Source organism: Argentina silus (genome assembly GCF_951799395.1).
Source record: "Argentina silus genome assembly, chromosome: 17".
Classification (NCBI taxonomy): Eukaryota; Metazoa; Chordata; class Actinopteri; order Argentiniformes; family Argentinidae; genus Argentina; species Argentina silus.
Genome location: NC_139671.1, coordinates 7799275 through 7814668, shown reverse-complemented (window position 1 = coordinate 7814668; position 15394 = coordinate 7799275).

Sequence of the window (15394 nt, the reverse complement as noted above, 5' to 3'; positions counted from 1 at the left end):
CAAAATGGGTCTAAATCAATCAAGTCGCGGTCTCTCATTTTAGCTGTGTTATTATGACAGCTCATAATTTCTAGGAGAGAGAGGCTGTAGAAAATACACTGTGGACTACTAGTTCTTTTTGGTATGTAATGGCCTTTGACAGAAGCAGGGCTCTATTTAACTGCCTCCAACATTGACACGCAATTTAGTTTTTGCTAATTATAGGGTGTGGCAGTCATAAATTATTACTTGCTCCCTAGCATTCAGTCTGTCTCTCTCTTTCTATTGCTCTTTCTCTCTCGCTCTCTCTCTCTCTTTCTCTCCCTTTCTCTCTCTCTCTCTCTCTCTCTCTCTCTCTCTCTCTCTCTCTCTTTCTCTCCCTTTCTCTCTCTCTCTCTCTCTCTCTCTCTCTCTCTCTGCTGGCATGGTCATGGGTGGAGGGAGAAGGTTTGGAGTAATGGGTAGTTCATCTCTTCTCCACTGTAAAAGGCCATTCATAAATACACAGCCTTTAAACTGCTCCACAATTCTCACAGATTTTATTATACACTCTGCGTTTGCAAGCAAGTAACAATGCTGGATTATTATTCATAAAAAAAAAAAAACTGAAGGCCCCTTGACAGGAGAATAGACAGTGAAGGTCACTGAAGGTAAAACAAAAGATTACAAGAGAAAGAATAAAGTATCTTGCTGGAATTTCCCAATTACTCTGACACTCAGAGGCTTGACACACCTTGACGATAACCTGCTCGGCTACCTTGTTAGTGGAAAATAACACCGTAACAGCAGGCAGCGTGATCTGACAATATCTACACGGATAATAAGGAGCAACCTAGAAGAGATACACTTGAATTATTAGTGTTGGTGAAGCTCTCTTAATTAGGCTTTGTCTGTCTTTTGTGCTGGTGTGTCACAATGTCAGTGTGTTAATTGGGCTGGTGTGGCTATGTTGTTCTCTGTGTGTGTATGTCCTAGGCCTTCCTTCTCCCAGGCTAACACCTCTCCTGCTGTGTCAGGCCTGAGCAAGGGAGCTCTGGAGTAGAGAAGGGGGTTGCAAAGCTGGAATTTAATGGAAGTGGTAAAGAGAGAAACCATAAAGCTACACCAGATAACCTGCACTAAGAGGAGACAGCTCTGCCTCCATCACCTCATGCAGTTTACATAGCCTTCATTTTCACCTCAGATTTCACACGTAATACATGAACGCTTCAGTCAAGTCAAATAACCCGAATAGGATCAATAGAAAGCGTCACAGGTGGGTAACCTGACATGCAACCTGTGATGTACCAAACACAGTACTGTAGTGGTGTAGAGGTAGAGGTGAAAGACTGAGCAAAATAAAAGTCTATCTAAACAAGCTTGGCTTGATTAACCATGTGAAAAATATCCCACTGTTGCTGAGGCAACCGGTCTCGTAGCTGCGGTATGACATTGAAGACAATGGAACTAATGTCAAGCCAGTCTGTAAACAATCTCTCCAACCTCAGGTTAGACCACCATTGAGCTAGGATTTAACACTAGAGCAGGCAAGCTAAGTTATATCCCTCTCTCGGTTATTCATCAAATAAAATATCCTCAGCCATCCACTCTCTGTTAAAGATTATTCAAATGACGGATTCCTCATCTTTGGAATTAGGCTGTAGAGGTATCGGCTCATAAATTGGCTTTACCCAATAACACACTCTAGCTTCTGCATATATCTATGATATATACCAACATCTTGTGTGTCATAATGCACTATTACCCCATCCTGAACAGGGAAGGGGGGGTTGCATCTTTGTCATCCAGGGAGATTAGAGTCATAAAACTCTTGCAGGGGAGTGACGTGACATTTCACTAGGCAGTAAAACCCCACCGCCTAATCACATTTTCACACTGTAAATTCAGACTCGGCATTTAGAGGTTTGAGTCAAGTAGATATTTGCATGAAATTGAACATGCTTATATGAGGTTAAGTGCATGTGTGTGAGAGAGAGTGTGTGGGTGTGGGTGTGTGTGTGTGTGTGTGCGGCGTGTGTGTGTGTGCGTGTGTGTGTGTACAGTATGCAGATGTAAAACTGTGTGTGAGCACGACGGTGTGTATGTGTGTGTGTCTGTGTGTGTGTGTGTGTGTGTGTGTGTGTGTGTTTGTGTGTACAGTACGTGTAGCCGCACTATCCATCAAGGGAAAGGGGAAAAGGGACAATGAATGACATTGACAAGTGTCAATGTGCTGTAGTACATCTCTGCCTACCCCCAGAGACACAGGAGCTGATCACTGATAGCAGATGTGACTCTAATTGCGGAGGGGAAGCTCTGGTCATGTCTCTGTCTCCTCTCCCTCTCCTGCCAGGAACTAACGACCCCAGAGCCCCAATCAGAGCATCTAATTAGAGGCCTTATCTCTGTCCATCAGTGTGCCTCTGCAGCGCCATACTGCTTGGGAGGAGGGTACACAGAGTCAAACACATGGTGAAGGGGGAGGATGGGAGGATGGGAGGATGGGAGGGAGGGGGGGTGGAGGTGACTGGAGAAAAGGTTGGAGACGGTGGGGGGGTGTGCAGAGGGGGTGGAGAGTGAGAGATAGAGAGAGAGAGAGACAGAGAGAGAGAGGGAGAGAGAGAGAGAGAGGGGGCTGAGAGGGAGAGAGAGAGTTAGTTAATTAGTTCTAGGTATGGGGAGAGTGATGTGGAGGGGTTGGAATAGGGGATGAGGTTGAAGAAAAGGGATGAGACAGAGTGAGTAAAAAAGGCAGGGGTGGAGAAGGTGAGAGAAAAAAAGAGAGAGAGAGAGAGAAAGACAGAGAGAGAGAGAGAGAGAGAGAACCTCTGAATGCCTGTGCTGTCTGGGCACCTCTTCAAAATCAATTTAAGAAATTACCATGCAGCCAGAGTTCCATCATTAGGATTTTATAATTTCATCTTCCTCCTCCAATGCCTTTATCCCCTGGCCCCTCAGTTCATCTCTGCAGCACAGCCCTGGTGAATAATTAACCGCAGCCGTGAGCAGGGAGACGATGAGCAGCACACACACTCTATCATTCACACACACGCATTCGCGCATTCTCGAACAAGACATTTTTCTATTCACACACACGCGCGCGCACACACACACACACACACACTCGCAGGCACACACACACACACACACACACACACACACCAAGACAGACACACACATGCTGGCAGGCACACACACACACACACACACACACACACACACATTCTTATCATTCCCACACACTGGCTCTCTGTCTCCCCTCCCCTCCTATATTCCCTTCTGGCTTTTTAGCCGAGATCACAGGGGGAGTGAAGGCAGGGAGGGGGGTAGGAGTTGTGCCTCGTCCTTCAACACTCTTGATCCCTGCGTGACGTAGCGACAGGCCGGCATGTCTGGACAGTGGGAGGCGAGGGGGGAGGAGAGGGGGAGGAGAGGGAGCCGTGCTGGGTGAGGCAGTACCCTAATCTCCCCTCTCCTCTCCTCTCTCACTGGAGGACACAGCCCAGCGTGTGGCGGCGGCCATCACTGTGAGGGCTGCCCAGGTCTCCTACCTCTGCAGTGCACAAACATGTTGTTCTTTCTTCAGGGCTTAGCCTGTCGTTGATGTGTGCGAGAGCAAATATCTCAAAGGATCAATAACGAGACTCCTGTGGCCAACTAGCTAACTCTTTTCAGAGGCTTTTAATACGACTATTACAGTACACTCTATAATTTAGCTATTGTGGCTTAATCATACTTGAGAATTATGGCCAGATAGCTCACTGATGAAGTATTAGATTAGATGCCCAGGATACTTTCAAACCTATCAATTACCTCTACTAATAAAATGAATATCAGATCCGCTGTGGACAAGTGTAACAGCCATCCGGGTCCATTTGTTTTGCTGACTTTAACTGTTGGGTGATTAGAAACACAAATTAGAAATAGTGTGTGAATGTTATAAATTATTCACATTCCCCAAAGTGTTGACTAATTGAAACCATTAGATTTTTGTCACTGGTTGTTAATTTGTTTTCCCTGTGTATTTATAGCCATAATTTGTTCCTGGGAAAAGCACCAATGAAACATGAGGTGATTACGGTAGAGAGTAAGTTCGATGCAGTTCGGGGCAGGCTGGGGCGGGGCTGGGGCTGTTTCAGTGGGGAGATGTACACCCAAAGGGTGCACACCCATTACCTCACTCCTTACCCTGCTACTCTGTCACCTCACACAGACAACTGGCTCACTGGAAATAGACACCCAGAGTCATTAAAGAGATGAGGCCTTTATGGGTTGAGAAAATAGCCAATTTGACCTTTTTTATGAAAACCTTGATGAGATCATTCTGAGACATCATCATTAATATAGCAGGGAGTTGCAGGAATAACACATATCAGCAGGCTGAGTAGCAGTTGTAGCTGTGAGGGGAGGCTCCTCTGGGTCGCCAGGTGGCTGGTTGTGCCACCTGTAGCTCTTGTTATGGAGAGATCTCAGGTCTGCGCTCTTAGAAAAGGTCCGTCGGAGAAGCCTTTGAAGAACTACATGGAACCACAATAACATTCTTCAAAGGGTTCTCCAACAAGGACAGCCAAAGAGCCCTTTATTTCTGAGTACACTCAACAAAGCCGACATATTTGAGCTGAACAGGGGATTTACACTCCTCATGATTCCCCTCTCTGACACACACAGGTCTGTGGTGTCTTGATGAAAGTTTGCTATCTGTCTGGTTTTGAAACTTTCCTCTTTGATTTGGGTTTAGTTCTCTGTATTATCCAGTTTTCATCAGCCACTTGCGTCATTGCAACTGCAAAATGTATGATATTATGTTTTAGTCATGGTGGACGATGTTAAATAATGAATTACCTTAGTTCACATGTGTAGTACACTCCAGCTTGACCAATACCAATGCTTTATTTCATTTACATTAACATTTACATTTACATTTATGGCATTTAGCAGATGCCTTTATCCAAAGCGACTTACAACAAATATATTTGTCTACGTAAGTAAATCATCTATCCATCAGTCATCATAAGAAAAAAGTAATCTATGCTAGAACCAGGGGCTACTGGCAGTCACAATGCTAGAAGAAGGAATAATTACTAAATAAATATTTATTTATTTATTTATTTTTATTAATTTAGGGGCTGTTCCCTTTGCCGCCCGGTAGGCGAGCACCAGGGTCTTGAATCTGATGCGGGCTGCTACTGGGAGCCAGTGAAGGGTGCGAAGGAGTAGGGTGACATGGGAGAATTTGGGGAGATTGGACACTAGATGGGCGGCAGCATTCTGGATGAGCTGCAGAGGCCTGATGGTGGAGGCAGGGAGCAGTGCGTTGCAGTAGTCAAGGCGAGAGATCACAAGTGTCTGGACCAAGAGTTGTGCTGCTTCTCTGGTGACGGGAGGATGGAGGAGGGAGGTGGGGGAGGACGTTGGTTGAGGAGTGAGGAAAATGTGGAGAACAGTTTCCTTGGGTCAGAGGCAGAGGATTGAATTTTGGAATGGGAGTAAGAAGCTTTAGCAGCTGATGCAGATGAGGTGTAGTTGAGGAGGAGAGAGAGATAAGGTTTTAGGTCATCAGGGAGGCCGGTTTTTCTCCATTTCCTCTCAGCTGCCCAGAGTCGTATTCTACAAGCTTGCAGGGTTTCAGACAGCCAAGGTGCGTGTGGAGAGGACCGTGCTGGCCTTGAGGTTAGTGGACAGAGAGAGTCGAAGGATGAGGAAAGAGTGGACAGGGGGGTGGAGGAGGCTGAATGAGTGGATAGAAGGGAGAAGGATTCAACAGAGGGTAGGGAGGATAAGACAGAGGAAGAGAGAGCGGTAGGGAGAGGGTACGCAGGTTGCAACGAGAGTATACAGTGTGGGTAGAGACTGACTGGGAGGGGGTGGATTTGAAGGGAAGGGAGAAGGATACAAAATGCTGATCAGAAACTGGAAGAGGGGAAACAGTAAGGTTGGAGGTATGGGAGGATCTGGTGAAGACGAGGTTGAGCTGATTGCCCGCCTTATGAGTCAGAGGAGAGTGGGACAGGGTAAGGCCGAAGGAGGAGAGAAGATCAGGTACTCCAGACTGAAGCTTCTCTGACTGAATGTTGAAGTCACCCAGTAGTGAGAGCAGTGTACCGTCCTCAGGGTAGAAGCTGAGAAAAATATCCATCTCATCTAAGAAGTGGCCAAGCTGACCTGGTGGATAATAGATAACGACAATGTGAAGTTTGACAGCATTTACGATGCTCAGAGAAACAAAATGGTACCCTCCTGCAATGAATAAGTGAAGGCCAACTGAGAGGGAACATATTTTTATATTGACTGTTTGATTGAATTGACTTGAATTCTGAACATAATGTTCAAAAGCTGTAAGGATGTTTCTCAGGGAGAAAGAGAGAAAGAGAGAGAGAGAGAGAGAGAGAGAGGGAGAGGGAGAGGGAGAGAGAGAGAGAGAGAGAGAAGGAAATGGTGAGAGACTGAGGGAGAAAAAATTACAATGAAGAGAGAACGAAAAGAGAGTAATCAAAGAGAGAGAGAGAGAGACAAAGAGAGAGAGAGAGAGACAAAGAGAGAGAGAGAGAGACAAAGAGAGAGAGAGAGAGAAAGAGAGCAAAAAAGAGAGTGAGCGTAAAAAAATAGAGAGAGAGAGAGAGAGTTGTTTTCATATGAGCCATCTCTTTTGGCCCCTGGCTGGAGAAGGATAGATGAGTGTTTGCCTGGTGATGAGGGTTTTCAACCGTGGTGGTAGCAGCAGCAACAACACTCTCTCTCTCTGGCTCTCACATGAAACTCTGGGCACCAGCACCAGGAGCTCTCTGCCAGTGAGCTGTGGACAGGGATGAAGGCCCCACCAACACTCACAAACACTGATTTGGCGCCCTAGAGACCTACAATATACACATAAACGGCTATATGGGTTTCATTACATATTGGAACATGTTGTCACTTTTTGTTCAGTTTGGTGGAATATGCTTGCACCTGTTTAAATGCATCCCAGTCATGATCAAAGTGTTCAGTTCCGAATTAAGGCTTGTGATTGGCTAGGCGTGAATTGTTTCATCTTTGTTTATTGATGTTTGTCCATTGTTTTCTTCTAATTACATGGCGGTTCTGCTCACAGAATGTCTATTAGTACCTGGCTGTGCTGAGAGGCTGACAATGAAATAACTAGAAAAACATGCTCATCACTGAACTGGAAAAGACACGCAGGCACACACACACACACACACACACACACACACACACACACACACACACACACACACACACACACACACACACATACACATACATGCACACACACACACACACACAAAAATCCTACACACAAAATGTATCCTCTGTCTAGCTCTCTTCCGCCACACACAGAAACAGTCTGGTACACTGAGAGTGTACAGCACTAGCGGCAGCCAGCCTGTGTGTCCTTGTATTATTCTGTGCCTCTTAGTTGTGCAGTGTAAGTGCTGCTGTGGAAGAGCGAGTGGGAGATAAAGTAGCGCTGCTGTCTCAAGTGACAAAGCCACAGCCCAGAGGCAGCAGTGGCAGAGCAGCAGCTGCTGCATCGGATATGCCACAGTCTAGTCTCGGAGAGCAGTGTGATTTCCCCCAGCAGCCAGCAGTCAGACCAGCAGAGACAGTCCACCAGCCCACCAGCCCACCAGCCTGCCCCCCCCCCCCCCCCCAGCACGCTGCTACACTCACCCAGGCCTGCACTGCTCTGATACTGCTACAGCTACAGATACAGCTACAGCACGGCCCGCGCTCGATGGGCCGAGACGCTCCATACACAGGCAATGATGTTCAACAACCGGGTCAGAGAGTCGCAGACAACAGGGTTAATTCCCTGTCGCCGTGGCCTCGCCGTGGAACGTTGTGGGGTCGCGGCGGCCAGCCAGAGACAAACGAGGGGGCACAGGGAGGGGTGAAGCGGGCTGCTCTACTGGCACATGGCATGACCTCTTACTTTTGTGTACAGTGTGTGTGTGTATGTGTGTGTATGTGTGTGTGTGAGTGTGTGGGTGTGTGGGTGTGTGTTTGTGGGGGTGTGTGTGTGCATGCACGTGTGTGCGTGTGCGTGCGTGCGTGCGTGCGTGCGTGCGTGCGTGCGTGTGTGTGGGAGGGAGGTTTGTGCATGCTGTAATTAAATCACCCAAGCCTCTGTGTATTGAGAGTAGAATGCCGGCCTCGGTGCTGACACTGTGGACCTGACTTAATTACATTAGAACACACAGTGTAATTATACACACAGCCACCTGCACAGCAAACACTGTTTTGGGTCTATCTATGTACATAGCCAGAGAGTCTACACCATGTTCTCAGAGGATTAATCTATTCCCAACAGTGACATTTTCTACCTGGATTTACATAAAGTAGTTTTAGAGGACGTTCGGTTGACATTCCAAGAACCTTCTTGGAAGAGTGTGTTTGCTGCATTGGCTTCAGTGACTGTCCTGTAGGTCATAACCAGATAGGAACTAGATTGTCCCTACAGCATGACATGGATTTTTCCTTCCATTTGCTGATTGTCTTAACCCGGTGAAGTCATACCGAGCCAACGAGAAGCTACAGAAAACACAACCACAAAGCCCCTGCACTACCACACAAAACACAACCACAAAGCCCCTGCACTACCACACAAAACACAACCACAAAGCCCCTGCACTACCACACAAAACACAACCACAGAGCCCCTGCACTACCACACAAAACACAACCACAAAGCCCCTGCACTGCCACACAAAACACAACCACACCCCAGCCACACACACACACTCCAAGCCCTTGATCTACACACAACCCAGCTAAAGCTGTCCGCCACCATTTGCACATCTCCACGAGATGATCTCCATTCGTCTTGCATCTTAAATAGCGTGGGGGCGGCGGGGGGGGGGGGGGGGGGGGGGGTCACCAGACGGCCTAGCCTCATCCTCACCCCTCACAGCCGGCTGCCAGCTGCCGGGTCCCTGCCCACCCATCGACCCTGCTCTCCTACTCAACCGCCATCTGGATTGGAGGTCACTATGCACTCAGCGATGATATGGCCAAAGGAAATGGTGTGGAGACGGAGATACCAGTAAACATTATATGATTATATGTTGCCTGTCATTGATGGTTACGCTCAAAATCCTACGGCGCTGCGGCACTTTAGTCATCCTCACACATGAATACACCTACTCATGTATACCTGCTTGCTCATGCACGCACGCACGCACGCACGCACACACACACACACACACACACACACACACACACACACACACACACACACACACACACACACAGGCATGCATGCAAACATATGCAGGCATGCATTTACACACACAAACACACACACACGCATGCATGCACGCGCACACACACTCACGCACACACACACACACACACACAAAGACCACGATGAAATCCCCATTTTAATGGATTGTAAAAGAAACAATGTCTGTAGGATTACATGCTGTATTAATGTTTATGGCCATTGCAGACACCGAAGCCTCTGGTCAACCTACCGTCCCTAAGCAGAGTGCCCCCCTCCATTTACCACCCACTTACCCCTGAACACTAGCATACCAATGCTAACGTTAGCAGGCATAGACCTGCATAGAGCCGTCATAGAGCAGGTATGGATTTTCGTAAGGCTGGCACGGAGCCGTTATGAATTAGTAATCGGGCAAACGTTTAGCAGTCATAGAGCCTGCATGGAACAAGCAGGCATAGAACAGGTATACTTGAATAATAAAGCTGTCATATAGCAGGTACAGAGCAAACATGGTATATAGCAGGTACAGAACTAAGCAGGTACAGAGCTAAGATGACATCTAGCAGCTACAAAGCTAACATGGTATATAGCAGGTACAAAGCTAACATGGCATATAGCAGGTACAAAGTTAACATGGTATATAGCAGGTACAAAGCTAACATGGTATATAGCAGCTACAAAGCTAACATGGCATATAGCAGGTACAAAGTTAACATGGTATATAGCAGGTACAAAGTTAACATGGTATATAGCAGGTACAAAGCTAACATGGCATATAGCAGGTACAAAGCTAACATGGCATATAGCAGGTACAAAGCTAACATGGCATATAGCAGGTACAAAGCTAACATGGCATATAGCAGGTACAAAGCTAACATGGCATATAGCAGGTACAAAGCTAACATGGCATATGGTAGGCTCAGGTAAACATCTGTCAAAGAGCTGGCATAGAGCAGGTGTAGGGCAAGGTTGCCATCCATGTATAGCGGAGATAGGGCAGGATCTAAAGCTGTGGCTCTCTGAGAGACAAGGCTCTCTCTAGTCCGCCATGGCAGGCCACACCACTTGAGCTGATTGATTTCCCATCAGTTGTGTACCTCTGATAACTGCATGCCTGGAGGGCTGCAAGCTCTCCAATATTTCACCGCTGCCTTCCCCCATCCTCATCCACACTTACCGTGTGTGTGTGTGTGTGTGTGTGTGTGTGTGTGTGTGTGTGAGTGTGTGCGTGCGTCTGCGTGCGTGTGTGTGTGTATGTGAATGCCTGCGAGAAAGAAAGTGTATTTGGGAGAAAGAGAGAGCGAGAGAGAGAGAGAAAAGGAGAGAAGAAGGAGAGAAAGAGAGAGAGAGAGAGAGAGAGAAAAGGAGAGAAGAAGGAGAGAAAGAGAGAGTGAGTGTGTGTGTGTTTTCAAGCTCTTGGAAAATGATGACACTTTTGTCTATTCCCACATGCTGTGGTTATATTTGCATAATATCCAGCAGATCATATGATGATCTATAATACATGGCTCATTTACAAGTTTGATATTCTGATTCATAATTAAAACCATATTTTCAAAGCATCCCAATGTTAAAAAGCTGAAATGGCTGCAAGCTATGTTTTCATCCATCTCCTTTTCCCTCTACCACGTTATTCTACATTACAGAACCTATTGATTCCTCCTGCCATTTGGCTATTGATTAGAGTGGACGCCATTATGTCAGTGAGATTATATCCCACTGAAGCACAGTGTTTCTGGAGAGGAAAACCAGTGGTAGAGAACAGCTTATACCGCTTACTGGCTATGCTAAAAGCAGCTGGGTGTTTTAGCTAAGGACCGCACAGCATGGCACAGCACAGCACAGCACAGCACAGCACAGCACAGCACAGCACAGCACAGCACAGCACAGCACAGCATAGATGAGAGGAGAAGAGCACAGCAGAGCTACAGTGTTACATAAAGCTCCCTGTACACAGCTCTCTGTAGCCTTACTCAGAGGAGCCAGACATTCAACGTGCTCAGTAGGGTGAGTAAGCACATTGGCTATTCCGGACACACACACACACCCCTTTATTGGTGTGGCTCATTGCCGCCTAATATTCTCTGTGACAGCCATAGCCCCCTGAGATTGTCTTCGGCTGATCATTCATTTTGACCACAATTGACTACGGGTGAGGAAAAGGGGGAGGGTGAGCTGAGAGGGGGGAGGGAGGGAGGGAGAGAGAAAGAGAGAGAGAGAGAGAGGGAGAGAGGGAGGGAGGGACCCATCTCTGCTTCAGTCTGCTCGCTGGATGTTCAAATGGGCCTGCTGTGTGTATTTATAGCAATGTTAGATTTGATTGCATTACTGTTCCAGAGCTGGGGTTTTAAGAGACTCATTAATGCAAGTCCCTGCAAGCTAGAACATGACCCACACAGTACAGAAAGCATGAACTCTCATGAGAAAACATTTGACCTGTCATCTAAAAATATTGCGAAAAATATAGTGTACAGTACACTTGCATTGCAACTCTCGCCACAGTGGTATGCCACACTATTCTCTTCAAAGAGAGAAAATTCAAGGCACTGCGCCATGTAATTGATAACCCCTCTCTGAGAAGAAAATGAATAGAAAATTACTACTGGGGGCGTTATACAGTCCTTGGGCATTGAAGACCACACCATGAATGTATGCCCTCTGGCTATGGTATTTCCTTTTCTAGTTGACAAAAGGCAGTTTACCAGGAGGTGGTCTAGGCAATTGTGTTTGTTCTCTGTGGGGACACTATTCAAATTCAAATGCCGAGACAATTTATTGTTCAATAAATTGAGCATGAAATATTAATTTGCCTTTTGGTTCTCACTGAAGATAAAATGGACCATTTAAAGAGACAATAGCACCTGGGGCTTTAATAACCTTGCATCAAATCTTTACAATCTATGGTTTCATTCCTCAAGGACACCAGACTGGAGCCTTCTAAGATCTCTTCTGTGATTCTTAGACTCTCTCCACTCCCAACAACTGCCCCTCTTCCATGCACAGTGTGAGAGACCAACCAACTCTTTGTAGTTCAACATTTGGTTGGGTGGAGATTTATTTTAACCACATATTCTAAAACATGTCCTCATCTAAAGGTTAGTCTGCATCTTAAGTCCAGAGAGAGTGGCCTTGTAGAACCATTCGGAGAGGAGAGGAGATAAGTGTGTGGGGAAAGTCCTGCAGATAACGGCAGGGGTCACCTCGTGTCAAAGGAAGTTAGAAAGACCCGTTTCATAGTCAGCGCTCCCATCAGCTCATATACTGTAGTATGCTTTGCATGCTAAATAGGCGGACAAGTGGTTTGTGACTCGACGGACTTCTGAGAGACATTTAGTCTGGTCAGTACCAAGCTGCTGGAGGAGGTCTAGGGATGGCAGCATCATCATTTATTACTCTGCTTTAAAACATTATTCGGGAGTGTGAGTGCGGCGCGCGCCGGGTCAAATGCATTTTTTTCTTTCTTTTTTTTTTGGGAACTCCTCTTGGCTCCGAGCCAAGAAAAAATGTCTTGCGCCGAACACGAGCTGATTTCCTGTGGAGACTGGAGGCACGAGCCGATGCTGAGTGGACACGAGCTGACTCCTCAAAATAAATAACAGCCTTAAATAAACGGAGGATTTACACCACCCTGTAACGGGAGCCCTTTTCCACACGCGCAATTTGCGCTTGACCACTTCAGCGTCCATTAATCCTATTCCAGATTGTTGACCATCAAAGGCACACAAACGTAGCATTGTAATAGACAGGAACCACTAACTTCGGCTAATGTCCAGGCAGAAAGTGCCATGCAGGGTGAATTTAATGTCGAGTAATAAACTTGAAAGCGCAGCGCCAGAGAGAAAGCTGCTGCAGCGCTGAGCCTATATTCTAACAGAGCCAACAGTCACAGTCGAAAATCTTTTGTAGAAATTACATATCACCCCATTGACCTAAACCCAATTATCGCCTTTGGATATGTCTGACCTTCATCTCATTCTTTCGGGGCTATTTTTTCACAGGTCTCACTCACAATGCACTTTTAGATAATTGTAAGCTAAGCCTACTAAACGCTATGAAAAAGGCATAGTAATAGGCTAATATCAAAGGCTGGTCTGAGAGAACACACTTACCTCAATGGTTAGTCTCTGTCCAGGGTGCTGAAATTCCCTATTCCGCGGCAGGCTCCGAAGACGGCTTTTAATCCGCTGAGAGGCACACAGATGTAAAACGCAGTCCAACAGATGTGGTCGTAAGTTACGTTAAGAAAATTTCGTTCCAGCCACCAGCATCGGTAGAAAAAAGCCAATTGAGTAAAAACATCTGCGAAATTGCGACTTATAAAACCGACGACGCGCAAGTAGCCTGGTTATGCACTCCACGTTTCCGGGCCAGTTTTGCCGTTCTAATTGGCGTTTCTTTGCTTATTTTCCCGACAGTCTCCCTGTCCCTGTCTGTCTGTCCGTTTCTCGGTCTCGGTCTCTCTCTCTCTCGCTCTCGTTCTCTCGCTCTCTCGCTCTCTCTCTCTCTCTCTCTCTCTCGCTCCCTTCCACGCGCGCACCAGGGAATTTAATTTATGGTCAATTTACTTATGTAGAGAAGGGAGACCGTCTGTTTCGGGCGCCCCTTGCCCTCTCTCACCCTCTTTTCCCCTCCTTTTATTAGAGCAACAGTTTCCTGCGGAATCGCCGGTGGGAAATGACGGTTAGAGACATGAACCCCGTGAAGGGTTGAGAGAATCGGTTGCTCCTTCCCTGGTGGGGGGGGAGGGGGGGGGGACTGCGCTCTCTCATTAGCTTTCAGCTCCACATGGAGTGACTGACACCGACAGTCACTAAAACATCCAGAGTATTGCACCCCGGAGCTCTGCTTGTCATTTTTAACTTATTCAGAAATCACACTCACTGATGCTGGTATCACATTAACTCATCTTCTCTGATTAGGACTTTCATGGGCCAATCAGAGTAAATTAGACTCATAGTCGGGAGGATGTGACGTGACTGCCTAAGTGGTTTGAGAACAGAAGATTTTTTTACCTTGCTCTCTCAAAGGGAATACTCAATGAGAGGTCCAGCATATTTAGGATTCCCCTCTGGGTAACATCACAGTGTTGCCTAACTGAATTCCCACTGTCTTTAGGTGGCCTACTGATGTAGGCTAAGCTTTCTTGTGGTCTCAAATTATGATTAGTATTCTTGAGTTATCCTGCAGCAAATGTACATTTCACGGTTCCATGCACACTCACTCTGTGGCGGCGGAGGATCCTCCAGTGGCCCGAGCTGTAGCCTGCATTCTCCTGCCTTGTCCTACATTTGCTTGTGCTTAGACAACTTGAGCTCAGCCTTGGGGGAACACCAGGCAAGTAACTAGTGTAAATTAGGTTAGCGTGTCAGTACCCTCATCAGTCCGCCTTTGACCCTCAGCTGCTAAAGACCAATTGCCGTTTGCCTTAGCTAGATTAGTTGGCGGTGACTAATTTGACTTTTTTGCCCCACATAAGTGTGATTTGACACGCTCTGCTTGTCTGCTTAGCTTGCAGGCGATGCAGCCTTCTGCTCCTCAGCCTTACCACTCTGCCTCCGCCTCATTACTGTCACACACCCGTCTGAGTTTACTTCGTATGTGTGCGCGTGTGTGTGCGTGCGCGCGCGTGTGTGTGTCTGTTTGTGTGTTAGTCCCCATCCCTATACGTGCATCTGCATATGATAGTATGTGTAAATGTACTGTAGATGGACCTTGTTTGGTTTGTGTTTGACATTTGACATTTTGTTCTCATTTGCATGATTCCACCGTGCTACATTATTACATTATTCATGCCTCACACTCTCGTTCTCGCTTTTCTGGATTTTTCCCGCTGTCTGCCTTTTCCAGCACTGTGTGTTTACAGTTGACACAAAGGACCTGCTTCCACTGGCTTGATGCCTGCTCAGCCCGACTCCCTGGACGAGGGAAGAAACACATGGCTGGGCGACAGTGTGTGTGTGTGTGTGTGTGTGTGTGTGTGTGTGTGTGTGTGTGTGTGTGTGTGTGTGTGTGTGCGTGTGTGCCTGTGTGTGTGTGTGTGTGTGTGTTGGTGTGTGCATAAGGTAGAAGAGGCAATACGCTCTAGAGGAGTAGAGAGTAAGCAAGCCCCCCCCCCCCCCCCCCCCCCCGCTCTACACCTCCCTCCCTCCATCTCCACCTCCGCTCTCTTCTCCCTTCAGCCTTCGACATCTCCCGGCGGCTCTCTTTCATCTGTGC